General features: G+C 40.3%; 1 long non-coding RNA gene across 1 annotated transcript in view; it reads left to right on the top strand.

Annotated features, from left to right (window-relative positions):
* The window catches only part of LOC120396718, a 190,611-nt gene extending 178,100 nt beyond the window's left edge, over nucleotides 1-12,511 (top strand). The window contains exon 3 of the long non-coding RNA XR_005593320.1: nucleotides 11,941-12,511. This is a non-coding gene — a long non-coding RNA (uncharacterized LOC120396718). The remainder of the gene's footprint in view (nucleotides 1-11,940) is intronic.
* Nucleotides 12,512-12,767: the final 256 nt, after the last annotated feature.

Raw genomic sequence — 12,767 nt, 5'->3', positions numbered from 1 at the left:
GAAATCCTGAGCATGCAAAATTAGCAGAAGTGGTCTACTTTTTAAAACGCTAAATGTAATTTTTAAGGATTTACATGTTTGGAAAGCAAGGTAGACTATGACAATAGATGGACAAAAACACCATCACACACTGGATTCATTGTATTGATCTTGTAATCTGAGGCTATGAATCCCAGGGTGTGAGAGAGAGAGAGAATGCGATCAACGGTGAGAGCATGTAACATCTGAAAGGGAAGGCTGGCAAACCTGATATTTCCGCTCTGGAGCAGAGCTGCTCCCTCTCACAACTTTGGTAACTTTTGATTGCACTTTTTAAAATATGTGGTTCATTTAAACCATGTTTTATACTGAAGCCCTTCTTGATGTTGAAAATAGTAAGGAAGGCCTGAGAGGCCCTCACTGGAGGCCACATCCCTGTCCCTCCAATGATAGAAAGAGAAACACAAGCAGAAGAGAGAAAGCAAGAAGGGCAACTATATGATACAACTGAAAAGAAGGGATCACTCAAAGCATGCCCTTGTTTCTCCTCCAATCCTTTGCCTATCTTATCTATTTAGATTGTCAGGTCTTCGGGGCAGAGATTGTATAATAACACACATGTACAGTGCCTAGTACAATGGGGCTTTGACCTCAGCTGGAGATTCTAGGCATTTCTGGAATATAAATAATAAGAACCCATAATTGTTTCTGAAATGTTTGGCCTAAAGGGGATGATGTCAGAAAAGGACAGTTCAACTCCGACAATAAGCAGTACATGTGGCATATCTACTGTCTGAAGCCACTTATAGAAAGTCCATTTCAGACTCTCGGCTTATTCCATATGTTAAACATGTACAGGTGTATATTTTTAACAGTGAGTAATTAACCAGTGGAACAACTTCCCAAGGGATATGGTGGATTATCCATCAATTGAAATCTTTAAATCAAGACTGGATGTCTTTCTAAAAGATTGATATGCTTAGGGCATATTGAGTGTAAGCCCTGGAAAATTCTTGTTCCATTCAGAATTATTACAGGGGCTTGGAACAAGGCTATATTAACTCAGGGCCTCTGCCTGCAGCTCACTGTAGACAATTATGTAATACAAAATACCACCAGTTAATAACAAGCATGCCCAGAGAAATCTAGCTGTAGGAAGTCACACAATGGGTTGCAGGCCTATGGGATAACTTGATCCTTACAACAGAGGGAAGAAATCCACCTATGGACTGTCCTGAGTGAGAAGGGGATTATATTTTCCTGTCAGTTGTTTGATTCTTTTATTCGTGTAGTTTTCAGTTGAATAAACTGTATAAGTGGGAATAATTGCAAATAAGTGTTGCTGAAATGATTGACTAATAAGGTGGCAATAAACTGACCCAGTTTCCATATATTACATTTATTTTCTGCTGCAAGCTAGAAGCTCAGTATATGTTACTTATAATTATTTGTATAATCTACCATGTGTTAAGCAGATCAATGGAGAGTGAAGTACTGTAGAGGCACAGGCTATCAAACTGATAATATAAATTGGCTGAGGATAAATCAGACCACGACAAGGTCAGTATAGGATATGGGGCTTGATTTAATTCACAAGAAAGTCATTTCCAGCACATATTAAATGTCCAGCAGGATGCCAAGATCTAGGACTAGAGCTCTAGTTTGTCTTGGAACTATGGGGATTTGAGGTTTTGGGCAGTGTTTGATATTCAGAGCTCTTGGGAATACGTTTGCTTAGAGCGCAATACTACGCTTAATAACAATTTTGAGCATTAAAAAATGAGGAAAGCATCTTGTCTTTAAACTGTGGAAACCATTCTTAAGAGCATCTTCTTATAAGGCATATTGCATGAGTGGAAGACTGCATCTGGATTAAACGGCTGATTGATATAATGATATGAATGCTCTGGAGAATTTAGAGAGGATTTCATGTTTGCAAAATAGGAAGATGGTTTGGATGGGATTTGGTCCTAATTTCTGCAGCTGTATCATTACTATGTTAAATCAGAAATGGACAGCTGGTAGCCTGGGGGTTGCATCTGGCCTCCCAGGTCATTTTATCTGGCCTTCCCGTAGCCAGCTGGTGAAAATATTCTTTGGTGGAGCTGAGCAGGGCCATAGCAATGGGTGGGGCTGGGTGGGCTGTAGCACGCAGGCCTACCCAAATCTGAGCATCAGGCACAGTGCTTAAAGTGAGGGGCATCACCGGGGCTATGGAGTGGAGCCCAGGACTGGGAGCAGGATCCCATATGCCAGGCCACAATGCCACTCATTAGCCCAGCCATCTCTCTATCACTCACACAAGGAAGGGGTTCCACCCCATGCCACCCAGCTCTAGTTATTGCTGTCCCATTCCTCCCAGCTCCCACAGCCAACTGATTGTGGTCAGCCCATCCCTCCTCTCTCCTACCATGCCATGGATGGGCTAGGGCACATCTCTGCCAACGTGAGGACAGTAGCCAGGGCTGAGGGGTGTAACAGAAGAGCTCCCTCCCTGCTGGTAGGACAGAGGGTCAGCTGGACCATATCATCCAGATATGGTGCTGCCAGTCTCTGCCTCTGCCCTGCTCAGCCATTTATACAGACTCTGTCCCATGGGGAACCCATGTGCCTGGCTTCCCATCAACATAGGCTCCGCTCCGTCCCATGCCACCCAGCTCTAGTTACTTCCTTCCCATTGGCAGAGGTGTGCCCAGTCCAGCCCACTGGTGGATGGCCTGGCCAGAACCTGATTGGCTCTCAGCTGCCAATCAGCCAATGGGGAGGCACTAACTGGAGCTAGGGGGTGTTGGGCGGAGTCGGAGCCTGGGTTCATGCGGAAGCGGAGCCAAGTGGATCAGTATGACTGGCAGCAGCAGCTGTTCTAAAAGACTGTGACCTTGCTCAATCTTAAATTCTGAAGGGCCCATCAAAGGATTTTTGTCGATTTTTGTGGCCCTCTACTATCTTACCGTTGCCCATCTTTGTGTTCAAACACAATACTCTCTTTAGCACATATAATCTCTTTGGTTAATTTTTTAATGTTTAGTTACATGTATTTATGTATCACCTACTCAGCTTCTCTATTCCTTTCTCGTCTACTTCTAGCAAAATTAAAGTATTTTAATCATGACAAAGATGGGTAGATTACTCTGCTCCTACATAATTCATGGTGTTTTCAAGGGAACCATCATTTTCCTCAGCCCATCATGTTTAAATTTCAAAATACAATAGTGATACTTTGAAGTTGGATAGACTCTTCTGTACAAACACTTACAAATGTTGATTCATTTAGACCCTCAGCACCCATGTATGCTAAGCAAGTATTATCCCTGTTTTAGAAATAAGACCCATGAAACACAGTGATTCAGTACCTTGCGGGTAAGCGCAAAGTAAAAAGTCTGAGGGACAGGTGAGACTAGAACCCAGAGTTGTCCTGACTTCCTGTCCTGTGCCTTAAATACAAGATTTTTCTTCCTACCATGCACAATTCAGCATAAATAAACCACAAACAAAGAATATTAATTTCAACATATTTTGAAATTCTAAGATGAGATGAGCACAGGAACGTCCCATACTTGCCCTTTGTTTGTACCATGCAACCTTGTTTGAAGAGCTTAATAGGTTCTGTAGTTTCCAACGGAGGCTGCAGTAAAGCCTGTAAACAGCTGGAGAAAGCCCATGTGAGATAGTTTCAATAAACACTGTGGAAGCAAGAGCTGGTATATTCCAATCAAGAGAGAGGTTTAATTATAATCTAAATTTACATGCACATGTATTCATTAAGGTGGTTTCAGACACGTATCGGTGGTCTGAGTGCATTTTACATTTCAAGGTTTAAAATTTAAAATAAATAAGTGCTTCCTTATCTTTGGGGTTTATCTTAAGAACACCATAAACTACCTTAACTTTGCCCTTCAGAGAGGTCCATTAAGCACCAAGCTATGAGATTCTGGAGTGGGTCTCTCCATCTCTCCTGTCAAAGCTGTTCCACTTTGTATGAAATAATTAAATATTCACTGGGCCAGAGATGGTGCGAGAATGACTCAATAGCCCAGTGATTAGGGCACTCATGGGAGGTAGGTGACCTGGGTTCAAGTCCCTGCTCCACATCAGGCAAAGGGGTGACTCTAACTACAGAACTTATTTTGTCTAAGGCCTTATTTTGTACAGGGCCTTGCGTCAACCTAGCTGTGGAAGTGTCTGCACATAAATTTGGTTCCCACTGACGTAAGTGCCTCTCTACGCAGGTTTAGTAACAGCACCTCCCTGAGTGGTGTAGAGTCACAGTCAATGTAATTAGGTCGATGCAGTGTCAGTATAGGCGCTGTGTTGCTTACATTGACTGTTACTGGCTTTCAGGAGCTGTCCCACACTGACAGTACAATCAATACAAGCACTCCTGGTGAGGATGCACACTGCCAACACAAGGAGCCAAGTGTCCGTGCACACAAGTGATTTAATAACTGTGGTGGCTGTATGCTGATCTAAGTAAAGTAGACTTCATTTTGTAGTGTAGACATACCCTAAGTGGGCACTACCACAATAGCGATGTCTTGTACAGGGACCAATCCAGTAGGGCGGCATACTCTAAGGCAGCCTCTGAGCATACCTATGCCTAGTGAATCCCACCAGGGCTTAGGCATGAGGGAGGCACCGAGTAGGTCGGTGGCATCAGAACTGAGATGACTTTGTGCATGTGCACCAGCAAAACTGTAGGTGCCTATAGGATTAGGCTGCAATTGAGCATTGGTTTGTGAAGGCCAGTACTGCCCAAATGTTGGACTTGGGAACCTAAAAGAGCAATTAGATACTTAAGTCTTCCTTGTGAATCTAGCCCTGTGACTCTACTCAGGGATTTAACATTCTTCTGTGTTTACTGTGGATGGCACTAAAGTAAGTAGTGAAATTTCCAATTATGATTAAATATCCCAGTTTTGGTCATCACTGATAAAATGAAATTGCTTGTGTTATGGATGGGATAAGGTAGTATGAGTTTTTGATTTCCTGATGTTATTCTTATGGGACATAACTAAGTTACTGTAGGTGCCTTGTTCAAGAAGTACAACTCTAACGTTTCATTTTCTGGGCTTCTGATAGTTGGTTGTTAAAAAAAAAAAAAAAAAAAAACACAACAACCAACTGTGATGGGTTCCCCCTAGAGTGCCACCTGGAACTGGGATACCACTGAGTCCCCCTGAACCACCGGCCTGGGCTCCCTCTCACACTGCAGTTTATCACAGCTGTACAAAGCCCTCCAGTCTGCACTTGCTCCAGCATTCATACAGGCAGGGACACACCCAGCTGCAGTTACAGACAGGCTATCTAACCACCAGCTTCCCAGTCTGGGACCCCAGAGTAGTACCGTCCTGCCCTGGTCAAATCTGGCCAGTATATGGGCTTAATACCTGGTCCACCTGTCCTTCAATGTGAAGAGAACAATGCGCACTTGTGGTAACCGAGCAGAGATTTTTCCCCAAGCACTCCAGTTTAGATTAAAACAAACACAAGTTTATTGACTACAAAAGATAGACTGTAAGTGATAGCAAACAGATCAAAGCTGATTACCTAGTAAATGAACAAAAACCGCAAACTAATCTTAATATACTAATAGGTTGGATATGAATAAGCAGATTCTCACCCTGATAAGTGATACAAGCAGGCTGCAGATTCTTAAAGGGCAAGCTGCACTTGCTTTACAGCTTAGAACCCCCAGGTGTTTCATACACAGGCTAGAAACCCCTTTAGCTTGGGTCCAGCACTTCCTCCGGTTCAGTCTTTGTTCCTCAGGTGTTTTTAGGAGTCTTCTTGTGTGGGGAGTGAAGAACCACAGATGATGTCACTCCTTACCTTATATAGTTTTTGCATAGGGCAGGAACCCTTTGTTCCAAAGCTTGGTCCCCAGACCAGTCTGTGGAAAAATTCTGACATCCCAAGATGGAGTCCAGCATCATGTGGCCTGGTCACATGTCCTTGTAGAGTCGTAGCAGCCATCACTCACAGGCTGGCTGTAGCGTACTCAGGAAGGCTCACCAGGTGGGAGATAAACTTCTGCTAAGGCCTATTGTTTTCCCTAATGGCTCATTGCCCTGAATAGGTCCTTCCCAACCAGCTATCTAGACTGAAAGCATCTTGTCTATTGGGCATTACCCAGGTGTAATGACATTTGAAGTACAGATATATAGTCAGTATTTATAACTTCAGATACAAAAAGGATACATGAATATAAATAGGAAAATCATCTTCAGCAAATCATAACCTTTTCAATGACCTCTCATGTGACCTGTCTTTCATAACATATATTATAATTATAATTATGCCATAATCATAAGTATATAATATCACTATGAAGAATATGGTGTGCAATGTCACACCAACCCTATTCTTCTTGAAAGGAAGTACACACTCAAACTTCTGCTGTGACCCTGCAACCTTACCACTACTCTAACAAAGTGGTGTTGTAGGAAATTCTTTTGCTTTTTAGGTAGGACTGAGGAGGGACATGGGATTTGATGTTTGGAGGAGACCTCCCTAATGTGTACCTCCTAAAATTCTTAGGGTCAGAAGCAGTCTGAAAAAATATAGCTATTGCTCGCTCATTGTCAACAAATATCTATAACTGCTTTGTTTTTAATTATTTAATTTCTGATGTGCCCCTATCACACAACTCTAGGTTAGTTACATTCAGTATTTAAAAACTCAAGCCATAATCTGAATTCTTAATACCAATGGTTAACATGTTTGAATCTTGCATGGATTTACATCAAACATCCTAGTTTTGTCCACTATCTATAATTAAAACTGAATGGTTTGGATCACAATGAAATCATGGACAGGCTGCAAATAAACATTTGTTGGGTTATCCTGTAACTCATACATAAACTAGACAGGGAAGGTATACTTTAAAGGATAATACAAATTGCAATCAAAACGTTATATGCACAGAGTGAATACCTACTGCACACAGTAAATAACTTCATAAACAGATGTACAGCATAATGGAAGTTTCCAAGCCATATAATACAACACTTGGCAAACCTTTCCTAAGCTTGTTTTGAAACATGTTTCAGTGTGCAAACATATCAGCTAGATGATGGCATAAAATTCTATTTTCCTCTGGAGCAACCTATCCTACAAATCATTTTACTACCAAAATGAACACTCTCCTTCAATCCTGATGTCCTTTCTTTCACACCGTGAATCACTTTCACTGTTCACTTTTGGTTATGAGTCCCTGAAGTAGCTTGATTCCTCTGACTTGGCTTAAGCATCACTAGGGAGAACTGTAAAAATGATTTTGTGAAAACTTAGTTTAAGGGAACTGTATTTTGGGTATAGGGAAGTGCAGGTAATTGGGCTGCATTATTGCCTCATTTGTGTGTTAGAACTGCCCATGGGACCCAATGTATCAAGAATATATCTTGTTGGAGCCTCTCAGGGGTGGTAACGTCATTCCCACTGCACACAGTAAAATATAAACCTACAGAGCATTAACTTATCTACATTTTTTCTACAGAAAAAATCTAAAACAAAGGGGAAATGTTCATCTTTTCCTGTTTAAAATACTTATTAAGCATTGTTATACAGTAGTACTACATATGAACATGCTGCTTCACAAAATATACAATGGGATATGGTCCCTCCTCAAAGAATTTACAATCTGACACAATATGGGACAGCAATTCAACTGAGGGAGGGTGTAGCAAGATCAGTGGTGAAGGACGTAGGAAGGTGGATGTAAGGAGAAATTGGGAGGGGGATAGAAGTGGTGTTGGCCAAACAAAAATTGTGAGGCTGTTTTAACTGTAGGAGGCAGCATGACACACAGTTGAGAGTGGGTGAGGGCAAACCACCACTTTGCTCTTCACACTATTGGTTGAATACTCTCCAAATGAGGGGGGTTGGGAGTAAAAGTTTGAATAGGAAAAAATGAGAGAAAAAAGATGTAGGCCAAGGCAAGAGCACAAAGGGCCTGTGAGGTCAGGAAGAGGAGAATGACTTTGGTGTTGTAAAGGTCAGTAAGCCAATGATGGGATTCAAGGGCGACCGGAGGTAACATGAGTGAAATGGTGGAAGAAGATGACTTTAACAGTAGCAATGTAGATAAAGGCTGGAACTTTCACAGAACACAAGGGTGTTGGGTGCCCTGCTTTTTTACGCTCCTTTGGAAATCCCAGCCAAACTGGAGAAAGGAGAACTGGGATATTGGACAGAGGACAGCAAAAAATAGTGGAAGTGGGAGTAGAAGAGTAGACTCTGAGATTGCACTAGTAGAGAAGAGAAGAAGTAGAGAAATGAGGAGAAAAAGCCAGGAGCTCCACTTTGGACCGGCTGAATCTAAACTGGTAGAGGGCCGAGAGGGCAGGGAAAAATAATAGGAGGAGGAGAAGGGGAAGATAGGAAGAGGAAGAAAGAAACACGGGTACAAGGGAGTTCCAAGAATCAAAGACTGAGAGAGAACAGGGTAGTCCTAGGATTGGGAACAAGGGAATGATGAGGGATGGGAGAGGGACAGAGGAAAGTAGCTGCTGTTTTGTGTGACTTTGAATAAACTGGTTTTGAAATAATAGATTTTACAATAGCTGCTGCCAATGCATAATTTTTCAGATCTACTCTCTGTAGAAAAACTCAATGGAAGAGATTGTTGCTGACCTGCAGCTTTTGTATTTTTCCTTGAGAGACTATAATTTGCAAAATTTGCCAAGTTCATGTCTAAAAGTAAATAACCTTCCTTTCCCTAATTGAAGGCCTCATCCCTGGCATTCGTGGTTCAGGGAGGAAATAAGTCTAACTTGTAAATTGCTATCACTAGTAAGTATTTCATAAACTCAAAAAGATTTGGAGAAGCAGCATTACTGGCATGAATACAAAAATATGAATTTTTAACACTGGAGTCATGTCTGCCCTCCTTTATGGAGCAAAGTCATGGAAATCTACATCAGAAATGGCCAAGAAAATCAATTCCTTCCAAAGTAAATGTCTGTGGAAGATCTTAACAGTCCATTAGAAAGAGTTTATTGCAACATCAGAAATTCTAACTAGGGCAAACCAACCTAAAGCATCAGACATACTAAAAAGGAGATGAACGCATTTAGGGAAACGCTTTAAGAATGCCACCAATGCCACTTCCACGTCAAGTGATAATATGGATGCCACCTGAAAAGAGAGTCAGAGAAACATTACATAGAATAAGAGAGAAAGAAGACCAGTCTATCAACATGATACTCAGAACAGAGCAGCACAAGACCAAAAGAAATGGTGGGCACTCTATGCAGCTGGGAGAATAAAGAAAGATATGTACAGAAGAGCACTTGGTCTCTCACGAAATGATCAAGTTTGGGATTTTTTTCTAATCCATGAGCTTATAGCTCAACAGGACCATGGAAATTAAAGTTCATCTATAGTATTTTATATGGAGTTTTTAGCCCCCTTTTCCCCACCTAATTCTGGGGAAAAAACTTTTTTTTTCTCTCTGAATAGTAACTGGCCATTCACTGGGATAATATTCAGAATATATATATAATATAATATACGAGGGGCATATGTTCATATTATGTTCCCTTCCATCCCAGTGGCAGTGAAGTTGCTTCCACCCTAGTAATCACCCACCCAGAATGTATTATTTAATCCATATCTCTTTACATGACCTTTCAAATTACTAGTGATACCTAGTTTTATCTTGTTTTTATCTTGTTTTGGCCTAATTAAAATCCCATTACTAGAAATGTGCCTTTATCCATCAACAGGTTGATGGGCTTCTGTTTGCTCCAGATTATTTTATCATTAGAACTAAAGTATTTGAGATTTTATCTTCAAATGCCTATCACCTTGCTGGTGCAATCCATATAATACTAACAATAATAAATAGCTGAATTTAAGGAATCAGTGTTATCTCTGGTATTTTTTTGTGGATCACCTGCAAAAAATACAGCATCATCTGCATTTAGCTCTGTAAACTCTTCATCCTCCCATTTGATTCATTTGATTTTATCAATTGATCCCAGTATTAGAGATAATGGATTTTATAGCAAAGTCAAACAACAGGGGAGAGATATGGCACCTGTGATATCTTCCTTTATGAATTGAAAAAAGCTTGAGTAATAGACCCTTAGCAATAGCCAAAGTCTCCAAATCTTATCTGCACCAACTATTGCTAAATCCCAATTTAGCAAGGGTGTGAGAGAGGGTAAACCTGAGTGTCTGCTTTCTCAGTGATGACAGACATCTGATCATTTTTAAATTTAATTTTTTACACAAAATGTATTACTCCAATAAAGAATCTGAAATTATTATTTGAGGATCTCATTTTGAAAACCCCAGTTTTGACAAGAATATTATCAGATAAAATATTTAAGCCTCATTGCCAATATTTTTTGCTAATATTTTGTACTTGGCATGAATCATTGAAATAAGCTTGTAATTGTTGCAATTTTCCATGTCTCCTCTTGGCTTCAGAATAAAAAGTTCTAATAGTGCTCTTAAGAACTTCTTGCAACTCATCATTCACATATGCTGTGCTAAATAGCATAATACATGAAACTTAACCCAGATACTCTTTACTTTTTTAAAAAAAGATTAAAATTCTGCAGGGAATGTAACAAATCGCAATGTTTAACCAGATCTAAGAGTCAGTTGCTTCCAGGGCTTCTGCTGTATGAAATGTTCTTTCTAATTTCTCCTTTTGTTGGCTAGTGTTTTGGGGAGCTTGTTTAAAATTATTGCCTATCAAAGTCTCCATAGGAAAATTATTTATCATAAAGCACAAAGTATTTCTGATAGGTGAAAATAATTTTTGATAAATTAGGACTTCAAATACATATCACTACAACACATTTAACTTTTACAAAGATAATGTTCAGTCAATCCTATATCATGAATCAACCCTAGTCAGACAATTGTACATACAAACCTACAAGTCTCTGATTCATCTCAGGCTTTTTGCTTCTAACACATGCCCACAATTGCAACCAGCAAGTCCCTCAGGCCATAGTTTAGTTCTGATCAGGCCTCTCCTGGTACTTTGGGCAGTAGCCTTTGTTTCCAGTTGCCTCACTACATAAAAAGGGGCTTAATTTTACCTTCCACTGAGCCTGACGCAGTGCTTTAGCACACCCACTGACTTCAACAAGGTCTGTGATTGTCTTTGAATCAAAGACTCGTTTGATGGCAGCCATTAGCACCTTCCAGCATAACAATAGACAATCATTTCCTATTTTATTTCCAGTTTTTTTCCTCCCTGCTGCTTTTAAATAATTATTTTGGCTAGAGATGTCCTGAATTCAGAAATGGTTCTACACTGTGTAGGCTCCTGCATATAGTAACATGCGGAGCCTTGCTCCATCCAGCTTCCACCCCTTTTATGACTGAGTTCCCCCTCCCTGTACATACTCCTGATCAGGGCTGGATTTATGGGCAGGTGGCCCAGGCAATTTGTCAGGGACACTGAGCTCAGGGCACTGTTTTTTGTTAGCGACAAAAGAGAAAATAGAATGTTTGAAATAACATGTTTCGGGTATTCTGTATATGGCTTCATTTTTCACTAACCTCCTAGAATGTCCTGTACCTTTGTAGAATCTTGTGGAACCTTCCAGACTTTCTGAAAACTACATTTTCCTTGAACCTCCTAGAATGTTGTCAGCCATACTCTGGAAGGTTATATAAGATGTGGGGCATTGCCAGTCAGTCAGTGAGATATAAGAATGAAGTGAAGTGACAGCCCAGCTGCAATATTGTGAACCTTGTTTTATTGTGTAATTATGAAAGTATACTTGTGTTTTAAGACTTAAAGAGTGTAAGTTGTAACTAATAAAGGACATATTTAATGAGATGCCAAAGATATCTATCAAACCCCTATCTATGCAACAATATAAAAGAAATACTGTTACTATTTTTGCCATGCTTTATACATAATGTTTGATGACTTTCTAAGACTGCAGAACATAGATTTTTGCTCTCCCTAATACAGTCCATTTTCCCCTGTAGAAAGTAAAAGATGCCTCTGAAGAAGCCTTTGGGAGCTCAATATAGGAAGTGAAAAGCTCAATTGCAATATAGTTTGAAGCAAGGAGCAAATTTGATGGGAAAATATCTGAAACAGAACAACAACATAGACCGGGCTTTAGGCAGTAGCAATCATCCCAGTGTAGAAGAAATTGAGGAGTGAAGTATAAATGATGGAAGTTCTGTTACAAAAGAATTTGCAGATTTACCTGAAGAAAATGAATGGAAATGTGAGGAAGTGATGGAGAATCATCCAGTTTTCCTGGTGGCATAAAGAAGAGTAATGATTAAGAATGTGGGGCTCACATGAAAAAGAGAGTAATGGTAAAGAAAAATCTGGTTTACATGAAAAGGAGAGAAACAATAAAGAAGAATCCGCTTCACATGATAACAGAAATGGCAGTTTTTGAATGGACTGGGCAAAATTGAGGATATGACATTTTCCAGTAAATGAGCAGAGGCGACACTTCTCAAAGTCACATTGCGAAAAAGTGCTCGAGAATGTGTGAGGACCTACGTTGAGTAGTTCGTAAAGAAGCTATGGATCATTACTGCAGCAAGAGAATTCAAAACAAATTGACCTTATGGCAAAGTGCTTGATAACATGTTGATGTGGCTCAGCAAAGTGAAGTACTGTGCTGTAATAATGGTCTGCACTTCTGACATTAGTCACAGCAAAAAGATGTCATTTACAGTAGATTTGTTGATGATGAGGATGGTTGTATCTAAATGAAGGAACACTTTATCTGTTTCCGGTCTGTGGACAACTTTATTGTAAAAGGCCTAACAGAACTGTTTATGAATGTTTT

This window comes from Mauremys reevesii, linkage group 2 (genome assembly GCF_016161935.1).
Source record: "Mauremys reevesii isolate NIE-2019 linkage group 2, ASM1616193v1, whole genome shotgun sequence".
Classification (NCBI taxonomy): domain Eukaryota; kingdom Metazoa; phylum Chordata; order Testudines; family Geoemydidae; genus Mauremys; species Mauremys reevesii.
Note: the sequence above shows the minus strand (reverse complement) of the source record. Positions and strands in the feature narration are given on the sequence as shown.